This window comes from Piliocolobus tephrosceles, chromosome 4 (genome assembly GCF_002776525.5).
Source record: "Piliocolobus tephrosceles isolate RC106 chromosome 4, ASM277652v3, whole genome shotgun sequence".
NCBI lineage: Eukaryota > Metazoa > Chordata > Mammalia > Primates > Cercopithecidae > Piliocolobus > Piliocolobus tephrosceles.
The window spans coordinates 72,264,693-72,281,203 of record NC_045437.1 but is presented as its reverse complement, the minus strand read 5'-3'; positions in this window follow the sequence as shown (position 1 = coordinate 72,281,203).

Sequence of the window (16,511 nt, the reverse complement as noted above, 5' to 3'; positions counted from 1 at the left end):
TTTCAGCATCAGCGTCAACATGCTCCAGAATATTACTAGGTTCCTGTTTCCCCAAAAGGGTTTCCCCGATGCTGTATGAGAAGAGAGGTATAACACTGAGACTGGAAAGCACCCCTCACAAATCAGTTCCTCGGAAAGCTTCACTCCAGTATTGGTCTGAACGTATTTCCTTTTTCAACATTTGCCTCAAAGTTTTCCCGAATATCCCATTACCTGCTAAACATACACAGGGCTAGAAAAATGCTCAATGAAAGAGAGACTTATCTGAATGACAGGAGTTAAGACTACACTGAGCGGTTTCACAGAAATGGTCCTTCTGTATTTTACTTGAAGATATTTCTTTCTGCATATTCTAAGGATAGTTCCCAAATGCCCTTTCTCAGATTCCACAGAAACAGTGTTTTCAAGCTGCTGAACCCAATGAATGGTTTAACTCTTGGAGACTAATACACACATCACCAAGCAGTTGCTCAGAACGTTTCTCTGCAGGTTTCATCGGAACACGTTTCCTCGCTCAACACTAGCCTCTGGGCGTCACTAAATACCCCCTTCACAGATCCTTCACCACAGATTTTCAAAACTGGGCACCATAGGGTAAGCATTATCACTGTGAAGTGAATGCACATATCAGAGAACAGATTCGTGGAATGCTTCTTCCTCGATTTTATTTCAGTATATTTCACTATTCGCCATAGTCCTCAATGCGTTCCTAAATATCACATTTTTGGTTTAACAAGAACGGTGTTCAAACACTGCCTTGTGAGAAAAGAGGTATAACTCCCTGAGTGAAATGCATTCATCACAAAGTAGTTTCTCAGAAAGCTTCTGTCCAGTTTTTATCTGAAGATATCTCCTCTTTCACCATAGGCCTGAATGCACTCCCGAGCAGCCATTCGCGGATCTGTGCATGACAGAGTTTCCAAACTACATAATATGAATAGACTTTTAACTATGCGAGACGAATGAATATATCTAACACAAAGAAGTTTCACAAATATCTTCTTTCCAATTTTAGTCTGATGATATTTCCTTTTCACCATAGCCTTCCCTATGCTCCCGAATGTCTGTTTTATAACTTTTTCTCCAAAAGGGATTCCGGAATTCTGTAGGAGAAGGAAGGTATATTTCTGTGAGTGGAATGCACACGTCACAAATCAGCTCATCAGAAATCTTCTCCCCAGTTACTATCTGAAGACGTTTCCTTTCTCACCATAAGCCTCAAAGCCCTCAAGAATATCCCTTCGCAGATTTAATAAAAAAGTGTTATGATACAGCTCTACGAAAAGAAAAGCTTAACTGTGTGAGCGGAATTCACGTGACACAGAGCAGTTTCCCACAAAGCTTCCTTCTGGTTTCTCTCTGAGGTTATTTCTTTTTCAGAATATTCTAAAGAGCGTTTCCAAATGTCCTATCTCAGATTCCACAGAAACAGTGCTTTCAAACTGCTCAAAACAAAGAATGATTTAACGCTATGAGATGAATAAGAACATCACAAAAGTGTTGCTCAGAAAGCTTCTCTCTGATTTTCGATGGAAGACATTTCCCTGCCTCAAACAGGCCTCCGGATGCCACTTACTATCCCTTCGCAGAACCCTCAAAGATGGACTTTAAAGCGGGGAAATGTAGAGTAAACTTTATCCCTGTGAAAAGAATACACATGTGAGAGAGCAGTTTCTTCTAGTGCTTCTTTCTGTTTTTTACTGGACGACATTTCACTTTTTGTCATAGACTTCAATGTGCTCCGAATATCACTCTTTCGGTTTTACAGGAAGAGTCTTCAAACTGTGCCTTATGAGAAGAAAGTTATAACTCCCTGAGTGGAATGCACACGACACCAAGCAGTTTCTCAGAAAGCTTCTCTCCAGTTTTAATCCCACTATATTTTATCTCTCACCCTAGGCTCGAATGTGATCCCAAATATCCCTTCGTGAATCCATCCACGTGGGAGTTTCCAAGCTGTGTAAAGAAAGCTTCATCTATGTGAGATGAATAAACAAAAAGGAGATTCACAGAAAGCTTCTTTCCAGTTTTTATCTGACGATATTTCCTTCGTCACAATTGTCCTGAATGTGCTTCCGAATGTCCTTCGTGGATCCGTGCGTTGCAGTCTCCAAGCTGTGTAATGTAAAGAAAGCTTTATCTATGTGAGATTATTACACATATCACAGAGTAGTTTCCTAGAAAGTTTCTTTTCAGTTTTTGTCTGAGGCTCTTTCCCTTTTCACCATCGGCATCAATATGCTTCTGAATATCACCTGGTACCTGTTTCTCCAAAAGAGTTTCCCCAACGCTGTATGAGAATAGAGGTATAACATTCTGACTGGAATATTCAGGAGCACTTTGAGGCTTATGGTGAGAAAGAGACGTCTTTAGAGAGAAAGTGGAGAGAAGCTTTCTGAGGAGCTGCTTTGTGACATCTGCATTCCACTCACAGAAATACACCTTTCTTCTCATAGAGGATTCCGGAATGCCTTTTGGAGAAAAAGCTACCAAGAGATATTCGGGAGTATAGCGACAAATATGGTGAAAGAGGAAATATCCTCCGACAAAAATTGGAAAGATTTCTGTGAAACTCCTTTGTATTAGATTTTTTTTTTATCTCGCATAGTTAAAACCTTTCTTATATTATGCAGGAGGTAAACTCCCTCATGCACGGATCCACGAAGGGACATTCAGGAGCACATTGCGGCTTATGATTAAAGAGGAGATATCTTCAGATAAAAACTGGACAGAAGCTTGCTGAGTAACTACTTTGTGATGTATTCATTCCACTCAGGGAGATATACCTCTTTCCTTACAAGGCCGTGTTTGGACACTGTGCCTCTGAAACCGAAAAAGTGATATTTCAGAATGCATTGAGGACTATGGCGAATAGTGAAGTATACTGAAATAAAATCGAGGAAGAAGCGTTCCAAGAATCTGCTCTCTGATATGTGCATTCACTTCACAGAGTTAATGCTTAAAGTATGTTGCCCAGTTTTGAAACTCTGTTTTTGAAGAATCTGTGAAGACATATTTAGTGTCGCCCAGAGGCTTGTGGTGATCCAGTAAATGTATTCCAATGAAACCTGCAGAGAAACGTTCTGAGCAACTGCTTTGTTATGTGTGTATTCGTCTCATAGAGGTAAACCATTCTTTGGATTGAACAGCTTGAAATCACTGTTTTTGTGGAATCTGAGGAAGGACATTTGGGAACGATCCTTAGAATATGGAGAAAGAAATATCCTCAGGTAAAATCCAGAAGGAAGCTGATTTTTTTTTCTAAGAACACCAGAGAGAGCACAAAAGAACCAGCGTGTAGGCAAAGCTAAAAGCAATACTGCAAATTTATTCTTTGGTCATCTAGCTTCAGGGAAGAAGTTGTGCAAGGTGCGGTCTGTCGGCCTGGGGCAAAGGAGGCCGAGAGTGTCGCCCTGTAGAACTCTCGGGTGGAGTTCCTGATGCAATCCCAACAATAATGTTGACTGAGGAAGCCCTCACCACCCGTCTGCTGGGAGCGGCTTTTCTAGGAGTGAAAAGGCAATAGGTGGGGTACGGACGTGTCGGGGAGTGTGATGGGCTCCACAGGTGCCACCAAGTAAATCATGGTCTCTTCGGACTGACATGACATGGTGCATGCCTGATTGGTCTGCACCTTCCCGGGTGCCAGGTAAATTTTCGTGCACATGGGAAAAGTTGATGATGAAGTCCCCGGAAGTGCGCCATCTTGCCTCCGTTCCTCCAAACATTCGAAAGTTTTATTGATAATAGTGATAAGGGTGTGCCGTGATCTGTCTGGCTACCTTCTGCTGTTAAGGGTCGTCGTTAAGGTCAGAACCTATGGGTGGTATTTGAACGTATGGATGAAGAAGCATTTGGTTGAACGTGACGCGAGTGATTTGTTGAATGTTGGCCCAGAGAAATTTGATCAAAATGGGGCAAAACATAATATAAGGCACAGTATTACTATAAGAATGGGGAATGGAAGCATTCGTTGGACGGATAATCCTGGCAAGGCTGGGGAGTATGAGATAGTTCAGAAAATTTAGTAAGTTTGAGGCGAGTGGGGGAAAGCCAAACTGATTTCCACTGCTTGCTTTCAGTAGGGCCTCTTTTTAGCAGAGAATGAGGAACGAGTGCACAAAGTAGTTGTTGGCCAGGCAGCAATTAAGGAGTGGAGTTCTGCATGGAGTAAATGACTTTCCGTCCACTCCTACTACAGAGATATTGGATGGAAGGTCATGTCCAGAGAAGGACGGCAAAACAGAATAAGTAGCCCTGCTCTCGATTAAAAAAATTGTCTTACCCGCTACCAGGAGAGTTTCCCGTGGCTCAGCGAGGGTGTTGGAGGGCCCCGAGTCTCGGCACCTTCAGTTGTCATCGTCCAAATGTCGGAGCTGGAAGGAGCTCTCAGAATCCTGGTAAAGGGGGTCACGTTGAGATGTGACACCTGCTCTCACGGTGGGGCAATCAGACTTCCAGTGTCCTTGTTTTTGGCAAGCGGGGCAGGGGGTTGCTAGTGGAAGAGGTTTAGGACATTCACTGGCCCAATGTCCTGACGCCTTGCACTTATAGCAAGGCTGCGTTGGGGCTCGAGGACGTCGTGGACAGTTGTTGGCATAGTGTCCTGCCTTGCCGCACTTATAGCAGAATCCTTTTGTAGATTTCGAGTCTGCGGGGTGTGTGCTCTCTGGTCTGGGGTTACGACTCGGTTGTAAAGCCACCACTAGGAGCTGCACCTTCTGTTCAAGGCGAGCCTGCCACTGTACCTCAGCTGTCTCCTCTCTGGTGTTATAGACCTTAAAGGCTAATTTAACTAGGTCTTGCATTGATGTCTGAGGACCATCCTCTACCTTTTGAAGATTTTTACGAATTTCAGGAGCTAATTGAAAAACGAAATAAGATGCCAAAATGGTGGCCCCTGTGGGGGAGGCCGGATCTAACCGGGTATATTGGGTTAGAACCTCAGTCAGCCTATTTAAGAATGTGGCTGGATTTTTTCTGGTTCTTTTAATTTGTTAAAATTTACAGTTTTGTTTCAGGCTGCTTGCATACCAGCCAACAAACACTGGACCGTTATGTCTCTCCTTCGGCGCCCAGGCTGGCCTATTTGGAAGTCCCAGTCTGGGTCTGCCGAGGGGACTGCTTACTCCCCTAGTGGGATGGCGGCATCAGTTAAATGTAATTGGTTGGCGTGCTGCCTGGCAGCCGCTAAGATGCACTCTTGCTCCTCAGGGTTTAGGTTAGAAGTTAGAAAAACCTGGAGGTCATGCCAAGTTAAGTCATAGGCCTGAAAAAGGTATCTAAATTCCTTGATGTATATGGTAGTATTAGCTGAGAAATCACTTAAACGCTTCTCAATTTTGGAAGATCGGCCAGTGAAAAAGGGACATGTACTCTGAGTACCCTCTCCACCCCATCTACCTCTGTCAAAGGTCCTAACACTGTAGGAGGGTGTGGGGCAGGATTGAGGGCATCAGCAGGGCACTTAGAGCAGGTGTGGGCAGAGACAGGAGATTCAAGATAGCCAGTTGGGGTCCCCGAAGGAGGCAGGGATCGAGTGGATTACTAGTAGATAAGGAAGAGGAAGGAGGAGTATGGACAGAGGGCGGAGGAGAAGTGTAGGGCGGAAGTGAGGGAAACCCTAGGTCCTCTGGCTGTACAGAAAGGAATGAAGACTCCTCTTTTTCGGGTTCCTGTGAGCCGGCGTCCTTGGCTAGCATAACTTTGGCTAAAGAACACCAGCTACACAGGTCGGGACAAGAGCATAAGGCCCAAAAGCCTTGCATGTAAGTAATTTCGGACCACTTTCCTAGCCGTTGTCAGAAATTGCTGAGGTCAGTCAGAACACTGCTGTCTAGAGTGCCCTGTGGTGGCCACTGAGAATGACTGTGTAGTTTGTATCGGGGCCATGACACAGTGGAAAGGAAAATTAACCACTTCCTCCTAAGGTCTTTTTCGAGCTGTAAGGTTTATAAATTGGGTAGGAGGCACCCTAAGGGGGTGCTGTTTGGAAATTTGGACTGGGGGTTTCCCATTTGTTGCCTCTTTAATTACACAATGGACACAATGGAAATGGAAGTGGATCTCTGCCTGGCTACAAAGCGTCCTTTGGAACCAGCAAAGACAGACTGGAGGCTCTTGGAGCCAAGGTGGAGATTACCTTCAGGAGGACATCTCCGTCTTGAACGGGTCTCCGGAGCCACGTGGTGGCTCCCGAGCCACTTGGTGGATCAAAAGCGGGCCTCGGACCTGCGCAGGATTTTTGGCCGAGGGACATAAAGAGGAGACAAGGGCACTTACCCCAGAGAGGCCGTGAGAGTGAGGGAAGCGGGTCTCAGGTCCTGGTCCGTCCATGGCGTGTAAGGAGGAGGAGGAGACTCCCCGGACCCTGGGGACCCAAGGAGGGGTCTGCTCCCGGGTTCGGAACCAACTGATTTGTTTTTCTAAGACCACCAGAGCGAGCACAAAAGAACCAGCGAGAAGGCAAGGGTAGGAGCAAAACTGCAAATTTTTATTGGTCACCTAGCTTCAGGGAAGAAAGTGGGTAGGGAGAGATCTGTAGCCTCTGGCAAAGGAGGCCAGGAGAGTCGCCCCATGGAGCACTCGGACAGAGATCCTAATGCAGTCCCGACAGGAGTGGGGGACTGGGAAGTCCGCGTGAGACACTCACCAGGAGCGGTTTTTTAGGAGAGGGAGAGCAATAGGTGGGGCACGGGCGTATCCGTAGCGTTCCATAGGTGTGATCAGATAAATCTTGGACTCTTCTAATTGACGTCACCTGGCGCGTGCCTGGTTGGTCTGCAAATTCCCGGGCGCAGGCTTCAATATTGCGTGTGCTGGAAAAGTTGGTGATGAAGAACCCAGAAGTGCTCCATCTTGCCTCCATTTATCCAAACACTTACGTTGAGTAGTTTTATAACCCTGTGTATGTTTAGCGTGTGATGGGACATTCGGGAGCACTTAGAGGCCTACTGTGAAAAAGGAAATATGTTCAGACCGAAACTGGAGAGAAGCTTTCCGAGGAACTGCGTTGTGACGTGCATTCCACTGACAGAAATATACCTTTCTTCTTTTAGAGGATTCCAGAATCCCTTTTGGAGAAAAAGCAACCAAAAGACATTTGGGAGTACAGGGATGGCTATGGTGAAAAAGGAAATATCCTCAGACAAAAGTGGAGAGAAGATTTCTGTGAAACTGCTTCCAGTTAGATATATCAATTAATCTCGCCTAGTTGAAACCTTTCTTATATTACGCCGTTTGGAAACTCTGTCATGCACGGATCCACTAAGGGACATTTGGGAGCACATTCAGACCTACAGTGAAAGAGCAGATATCTTCAGATAAAAACTGGATAGAAGATTTCTGAGAAACTACTTGTGATGTAGCCATTCCGCTCAGGGATTTACACCACTTTTCTCACAAGGCAGTTTTTAACCACTGTTCCTGTGTAAATGAAAATATGACATTTTGAAGCGCATTGAGGACTATGGCAAATAGTGAAATATACTGAAATAAAATCGAGAATGAATCGTACCAGGAATCTGCTCTCTGATATGCGCATTCACTTCACCGAATTTATGCTTACTCTATGATGCCCAGTTTCGAAATTCTGTCTTTGAAGGATCTGTGAAGGGAAATTTGGTGACACCCAGAGGCTTGTGGCGAGCAAGGAAACAGCTTCCGATGAAACCTGCAGAGTAACATTCTGAGAAACTGCTTTCTGATGTGTGTACTCGTCTCACAGTTTTAAACCCTTCTTTGGACTGAGCAGATTGAAATCACTGTTTTTGTGGAATCTGAGGAAGGAAATTTGGGAACAATCCTTAGAACATGGAGAAAGAAATATCCTCGGGTAAAATCCAGAAGGAAGCTTTCTGTGGACCCATTCTGTGTCACCATAATTCCTCTCGCTTTGTTAAGCCTCCCTTATGTTGAGTAGTTTTATAACCCTGTGAATGTTTAGCATGTGATGGGACATTCAGGAGGATTTTGAAGCTTATGGTGAAAAAGGAAATATGTTCAGACCGAAACTGGAGAGAAGCTTTCCGAAGAACTGCTTTGTGACGTGTGCATTCCACTCACAGAAATATACCTTTCTTCCCCTAGAGGATTTCGGAATCCCTTTTGGAGAAAAAGCTACCAAGAGACTTCGGGAGTATAGGCACGGCTACGGTGAAAAAGGAAATATTTTCAGACAAAATTGGAAAGAAATTAACTGTGAAACTGCCTCGTGTTAAATATATCCATTCATCTTGCATAGCTCAAACCATTCTAATATTACACAGTGTGGAAACTCGGTCATGAAAGGATCCGCGAAGGGACATTCAGGAGCACATTCTGGCCTTCGGTGAAAGAGGAGATATCTCCAGATAAAAACTGGATAGAAACATTCTGAAAAAACTACTTGTGATGTATGCATTCCTCTCAGGGAGTTATGACCATTTTCTCACAAGGCAGTGTTTAAACACTGTTCTTGTGTAACCGAAAAAGTGATATATCAGAGCGCTTGAGGACTATGGCAAATAGTGAAATACACTGCAATAAAATATAGAAAGAAGCATTCCAAGAATCTGCTCTCCTATATGTGCATTCACTTCAAAGAATTTATGCTAACTCTATGTTGCTCAGTTTCAAATTCTGTCTTTGAAGAATCTGTGAAGGGATATATAGTGACCTGCTCTCTGACAGGTCCATTCTTTTCACAGGGTTAAAGCTTCCTGTACAATTCCCAGTTTGAAAGTCAGCCTTTGAGGTTTTTGCGAAAGGATGGTAATTGGCAACCAGAGGCCTATGTCAAGAAAGGAAAAATCTGCCATCAGAAATCGGAGATAATCTTTCTGTGAAACTCTTTCATAATGTTTGTATTCATCGCATGTTGTTAAATGATTCTTTAGTTTGAGCGGTTTGAAATCACTGTTTCTGTGGAATCTGAGAAAGGACGTTTGGAAACGCTCTTTAGAATGTCCAGAAAAATAAATAACCTCAGAGAAAAACCACAAGGAAGCTTTCTGTGAAAATGCTCTGTGTCACTTGAATTCTGCTCATGCAGTTAAGCTTCTCTTTTCATAGAACAGTATCATAACACTCTTTTTGTTTAGTCTGCCAAGGGATATTCAGGAGCCCTTTGAGTCTCATGGTGAGAAAGGAAACGTCTCTAGATAGAAAGTGGAGAGAAGCTTTTTGAGGATCTGCTTTGTGACATGTGGGTTCCACTCACAGAAATATACCTTTCTTCTCACAGAGGATTCCGGAATGCCTTTCGGAGAAAAAGCTACCGCAAGATATTCAGGAGAATAGGGACCGCTATGGAGAAACAGGAAATATCTTCGGACAAATACTGGAAAGAATATTTCTGTGAAACTCCTTCGTGTTGGATGTATTTTTTATGGCGCATAGTTAAATCTTTTCTTATATTACGCAGTTTGGAAATTCCATCATGTACGGATCCGTGAAGGGACATTCGGGAATACATTCAGGACTATGGTTCAAGAGGAGATTTCTTCAGATAAAAACTGGATAGAAGCTTGCTGAGTAACTACTTTGTGATGTATGCATTATAATCAGCGAGTTATACCTCTTTTCTCACAACGCCATGTTTTAACACTGTTTCTGTGAGACCGAAAAGGTGATATTTTGGTTCGCCATGAGGACTATGGCGAATAGTCAAATATGCTGAAATAAAATCGAGGAAGAAACGTTCCAAGAATCTCCTCTCTGATATGTGCATTCACTTCACAGAGTTAATGCTTACTCTATGTTGCCCAGGTTCGAAACTCTGTCTTTAAAGAATCTGTGAAGGGATATTTAGTGACGCCCGGAGGCCTGTGGTGAGCAAGGAAACGTCTTCTGATGAAACCTGCAGAGAAACGTTCTGAGCAACTATTTTGTGATGTGTGTATACGTCTCCTAGAGTTAAAACATTCTTTGGATTGAGCAGCTTGAAATCACTGTTTTTGTGGAATCTGAGGAAGGACATTTTGGAACGATCCTTAGAATATGGAGAAAGAAATATCCTCAGGTAAAATCCAGAAGGAAGCTTTCTGTGATACTGCTCTGTGTCGTTTTAATTCCTCTCACACAGATAAGCCTCCTTTTCATTGAGAAGCTTTCTGGCCCTGCATATGCTTAGCATGTGATGGGATATTCCGGAGCACTTTGAGGCTAACAGTGAAAAAGGAAATATGTTCAGACCGAAACTGGAGAGAAGCTTTCCGAGGAACTGCTTTGTAACGTGTGTATTCCACTCACAGTGTTATACCTCTCTTCTCATACAGCGTCGGGGAAACTCTTTTGGAGAAACAGGTAACAAATGATATTCGGGAGCATTTTCTTGCCGTTGGTGAAAAGGGCAATAGCCTGAGACAAAAACTGGAAAGAAGTGTTCTAGGAAACTACTCTGATATGTGTAATCATCTCACGTAGATAAACCTTTCTTTAAATTATGCAGCTTGGAAACTGTCATGGACAGTTCCACGAAGGGATCTTCGGGAGCACATTACGGACTATGGTGAAAAAGAAAATATCTTCAGATAATAACTGGAAAGAAGCTTTCTGTGAGCCTGCTTTTTGCAATGTTTCTACCTCTCACACAGATGAAGCTTTCTTTGCATTGCGCAGTTTTGAAACTCCCTCGTGGATGGATCCGCGAAGGGATATTTGGGATCACATTCGGGCCAAAGGTGAAATAGCAAATATAGTCAGATAAAAACTGGAGAGAAGCTTTCTGAGAAAATGCTTTGTGATGTGTGTATTCCACTCAGGGAGTTATAACTTTCTTCTCATAAGGCACTGTTTGAACACAGTTCCTGTAAAACCAAAAGAGTGATATTCAGAGTGAAGACTAAGACAAAAAGTGAAATGTCGTCCAATAAAATACTGGAAGAAACACTCAAAGAAACTGCTCTGTGACAAGTCCATTCTTTTCACAGCGTTAATCCTTCCTCTGTATTTCTCAGTTTGAACGGCCATCTTTGAGGGTTCTGTTAGGGGATAGTAAGTGGCAACCAGAGGCCTGTGTGAGGCAAGGCAATGTATTGCATCGAAAATTGGCGAGAAGCTTTCTGCGCAACCCTTTTGTGATGTTTGTATTCATCTCAATGAGTTAAATCATTTTTTGGATTGAGCAGTATGAAATCAGTTTAAGTGGAACCTGAGAAAGAACATTTGGAATCTCTCTTTAGGATATCCTGAAAAAGAAATAACCTCAGATAGAAACCAGAAGGTAGCTCTCTGTGAAACTGCTGTTTGTCACGTGAATTCCACTCACACATTTAAGCTTCTCTTTCATTTAGCTATATCATAACACTGTTTTTGTTTAGTCTGCAAAGGGATACTCTGGAGGGCTTTGAGGATTATGGTGAGAAAATAAACTTCTTCAGATAGAGAGACTGGACATAAGTGTTTTGAGGAGCTGCATTGTGATGTGTGCATTCCACTCACAGAAATATACCTTTCTTCACCTAGAGGATTACGGAATCCCTTTTGGAGAAAAAGCTAGCAAGAGATATTCCGCAGTAGAGCGACCACTATGGTGAAAAAAGATACATCCTCAGACAAGTACTGGAAACAAGATGTCTGTGAATCTGCTTTGTGTTATATATATTTATTCGTCTCTCATAGTTAAAACATTAATTATATTACGCAGTTTTGAATCTCCATCATGCACACATCTGCCAAGGGACATTCGGGGGCACATTCAGGCTTACAGTGAAAGAGGAGATATCTTCAGATAAAAGCGGGATAGAAGCTTTCTGAGAAACTATTTTGTGATATATGCACCCCACTCAGGGAGTTGAATCTCTTTTCTCACAAGGCAGTGTTTGAACCCTGTTCCTGTGTAACCAAAAAAAGTTATATTTCAAAAGCGCATTGAGGACTATGGTGAATAGTGAAATATACTGAAATAAAATCTAGGAAGAAGCGTTCCAAGAATCTGCTCTCTGATATGTGCGTTCACTTCACAGAGGAAATGCTTTCCCTATGTTGCCCAGTTTCAGAAATCTGTCTTTGAAGGATCTGTGAAGGGATATTTAGTGACGACTGGAGGACTGTTTGAGCGAGGAAACATCTTCCAATGAAAGCTGCAGGGAAACGATGTGAGGAACTGCTTCATGATGTGTGTATTCGTCTCCTAGAGTTAAACCATTCTTCAGATTGAAGAGCTTGAAATCACTGTTTTTGTGGAATCTGAGGAAGGACATTTGGGAATGATCATTAGAATATAGGGAAAGAACTATCCTCAAGTAAAATCCAGAAGGAAGCATTCTGTTAAACTGCTATGTGTCATCTTATTTCCTCTCGCTCTGTTAAGCCTATCTTTTCACTGAACACTTGTCTCACCCTGTTTATGTTTAGTGTTTGATGGGATATTCGGGAGCACTTTGAGGCTTACAGTAAAAAAGGAAATATGTTCAGATGGAAACTGGAGAGAAGCTCTCCCAGGACCTGCTTTGTGACGTGTGCATTCGACTCACATTGTTATACCTTTCTTCTCATACAATGTCGGGTAAACCCTTTTGGAGAAAGAGGTACCAAGTGATATTTGGGAGCATGTTGATGCCGATGGTAAAAAGGGAAATAGCCTCAGACAAAAAACTGGAAAGACACTTTCTGAGAAACTACTCTGTGACATGTGTAATCATCTCACATAGATAAAGCTTTCTTTACATTACGCAGCTTAGAAACTGTCATGGACGGATCCATGAAGGAACATTCAGGAGCAAATTCTGGACTATGGTCAGAAAGGAAATATCTTCAGATAAAAACTGGAAGGAAGCTTTCTGTGAACCTGCTTTTTGCTATGTGCATTCATCTCACATAGGTGAAGCTTTCTTTAGATTTTGCATCTTTGAATCTCCCTCGTGGATGGATCCATGAAGGGATATTTTGGGTCACATATGGGCCTATGGTGAAAGAGGAAATATAGTCAGATAAAAAGTGGAGAGGAGCTTTCTCAGAAACTGCTTGGTGATGTGTGCATTCCACTCAGGGAGTTATAACTTTCTTCTCATAAGGCACAGGTTGAACACTGTTCCTATAAAACCAAAAGAGTGATATTCGGAGTGCATTGAAGACTATGGCAAAAAGTGAAATGTCTTCCAATAAAAAAACAGAAATAAGCACTCGAAGAAACTGCTCTTTGACAAGTCCACTCTTTTCACGTGGTTAAAGCTTACTCTACATTTCCCAGCTTGAAAGTCGGTCTTTGAGGGTTCTGTGAAGGGATAGTAAGTGGCGACCGGAGGCCTGTGTGAGGCAAGGAAAAGTCTTCCATCTAAAATTGGAGAGAAGCTTTCTGCGCAACAGTTTTGTGATGTTTGTATTCATCTCATAGCGTTAAATCATTCCTTGGATTAAGCAGTTTGAAATGACTGTTTCTCTGGAACCTGAGAGAAGACATTTGGAAACGCTCTTTAGAAAATCCTGAAAAAGAAATAACCTCAGAGAGAAACCAGAAGGAAGGTTTCTCCCCAACTTCTCTGTGTCACGTGAATTCTGCTCACAGAGTTAAGCTTCTCTTTTCATTGAGCTGTATCATAACACTCTTTTCGTTTAGTCTGCGAAGGGATACACTGGAGGGCTTTGAGGCTTACTGTGAGAAAGGATACGTCTTCAGATAGAAACTGGAGAGAAACTTTCTGAGAAACTACTTTGTGATGTACGCATTCTTCTCAGGGAGTTATACCTCTTTTCTCTCAAGGCAGTGTTTGAACACTGTTCCTGTGAAACTGAAAAAGTGATATTTCGGAACCCATTGAGGACTATGGCGAGTAGTGAAATATACTGCAATACAATAGAGGAAGAAGCGTTCCACGAATCTGCTCTTTGTTATGTGCATTCATTTCACAGAGTTAATGCTTAATTCATGCTGCCCAGTTTCGACATTCTGTCTTTGAATAATCTATGAAGGGATATTTAGTGACACCCGGAGGCTTGTGGTGAGGGAGGACACACCTTGCGATGTAACCTGCAGAGAAACTTTCTGAGCAACTGCTTTGTGATGTGTGTATTCGTCTCATAAAGGTAAACCTTCTTTGGATTGAGCAGTTTGAAACCACTGTTTTAGAGGAATCTCAGGAAGGACATTTGGGAACGAGCCTTAAAATATGGGGAAAGAAATATCCTCAGGTAATATACAGAAGGAAGCTTTCTTTGAAACTGCTCTGCGTCATTATAATACCTCTCACCCAGTTCCGCCTCTCTTTTCATTGAGCAGTTTTCTAGCCCCATGTATGTTTAGCCTCTGAAGGGATATTCAGGAGCACTTTGAGGCTAACGGTGAAAAAGGAAACATATTCAGACCAAAACTGGAGAGAAGCTTTCCGAGGAACTGCTTTGCGATGTGTGCATTCCAGTCACCCGTGTTATACCTCTATTCTCATACAGCATTGGGGAAACTCTTTCGGAGAAACAGGTACCCAGTGATATTTGGGAGCATGTTGATGCCAATGGTGAAAAGAGCAATAGCCTAGAAAAAACTGGAAAGAAGCTTTCAAGAAACTAGTGTTTGATATGTGTAATCATCTCACATAGATGCAGCTTTCTTTATCTTACACAGCATGGAAAGTGTCATGGACAAATCCACAAAGGGACCATCGGGAGCACATTCTGGCCTATGATGAGAAAGGAAATATGTTCAGATAAAAACTGCAAGGAAGCTTTCTGTGAATATGCTTTTTGCAATGTTTATTCATCTCACATAAATGAAGCTTTCTTTACATTATGCTGCTTGGAAACTCCCTCCTGGAGGGATCTGCATGGGGATATTTGGGGTCAAATTGAGGCCTATGGTGAAATAGAAAATATAGTCAGATAAAAACTGGAGAGAAGCTTTCTGACAAACTGCTTGGTGATGTGTGCATTCTACTCAGGGAGTTGTAACTTTCTTCTCATAAGCCACAGTTTGAACACTGTTCCTGTAAAACCAAAAGAGTGATATTCGGAAAAAGAAAGAAGCACTCTAATAAACTGCTCTCTGACATGTCCATTCTTCTCACAGAGTTAAAGCTTACTTTCCATTTCCCATGTTGAAAGGTGGTCTTTGAGGGATCTGCGAAGGGATAGTAAGTGGCGACCAGAGGCCTGTGTGAGGCAATGAAATGTCTTCCAACGAAAATCGGAGAGAAGCTTTCTGCACAACACTTGTGTGATGTTTGTATTCATCTCATAGAGTTAAATCATTCTTTCGATTGAGCAGTTTGAAATCACCATTTCTGTAGAATCTGAGAATGGACATTTGGACACGCTCTTTAGAAAATCCTGAAAAACAAATAACCTCAGAGAGAAACCAGAAGGAAGCTTTCCATGAAACTGCTCTGTGTCACGTGAATTCTGATCACCCAGTTAAGCTTCTGTTTTCATTGAGCAGTATCATACCACTGTTTTGGTTTTGTCTGCGAAGGGATATTCAGGAGTGCTTTGAGGCTTACGGTGAGAAAGGAAACGTCTTTAGAAAGAAACTGGAGAAAAGCTTTCTGAGGAGCTGCTTTGAGACATGTGCTTTCCACTCACAGAGATACACCTTTATTCTCCTAGAGGATTCTGGAATCCCTTTTGGAGAAAAAGCTACAAATGACATTTTGGAGTACAGGGACGGTTATGGTAAAAAAGGAAATATCCCTAGAGAAAAACTGGGATGAAGATTTCTGTGAATCTGCTTTATTCATCTCCCATAGTTAAATCTTTTCTTTTATTATGCAGTTTGGGAATTCCGTCATGCATGGATCCTCGAAGGGACATTGGGGAGCACATTCAGGCCAACGGTGAAACAGGAGATATCTTCAGATAAAATGGAAAGATGCTTTCTGAAAAACTACTTTGTGATATATGCATTCCACTCAGGAAGTTATACCACCTCTTTTCACACAAGGCAGCGTTTGAACACTGTTTCTGTGAAACTGAAAAAGTGATATTTTGGAGCCCATTGATGACTATGGCAAATAGTGAAATATACTGAAATAAAATCGAGGAAGAAGCGTTCTAAGAATCTGCTCTCTGATATGTGCATTCATTGCACAAGTTAATGTTTGCTCTACGTTGCCCAGTTTCAAAATTCTGTCTTTGAAGAATTTGTGAAGGGATAGTTATTGACACCCGGAGGCTTGTGGTTAGCAAGAAAGCATCTTCCGATGCAACTAGCAGAGAAAGGTTCTGAGCAACTGCTTTGCGATGTGTTTTCGTCTCATATAGTTAAACCATTCTTTTGACTGAGAAGATTGAAATCGTTGTTTTTATGGAATCTGTGGAGGGACATTTGGGAACGATCCTTAGATTATGGAGAAAGCAATATCCTGAGGAAAAATCCAGTAGGCAGCTTTCTGTGAAACTGCTCTGAGTCGTCTTAATTCCTCTCACTCACTTAAGCCTCCTTTTTCACTGAGCAGTTTTGTAGCCCTGTGTATGTTTATCGTATGATGGGATATTCGGCAGCACTTTGAGGCTTACAGTGAAAAAGGAAATATGATCACGCCGAAACTGGAGAGAAGGTTTCCGAGGAACTGCTTTGTGACATGTGCATTCCAGTCACATTG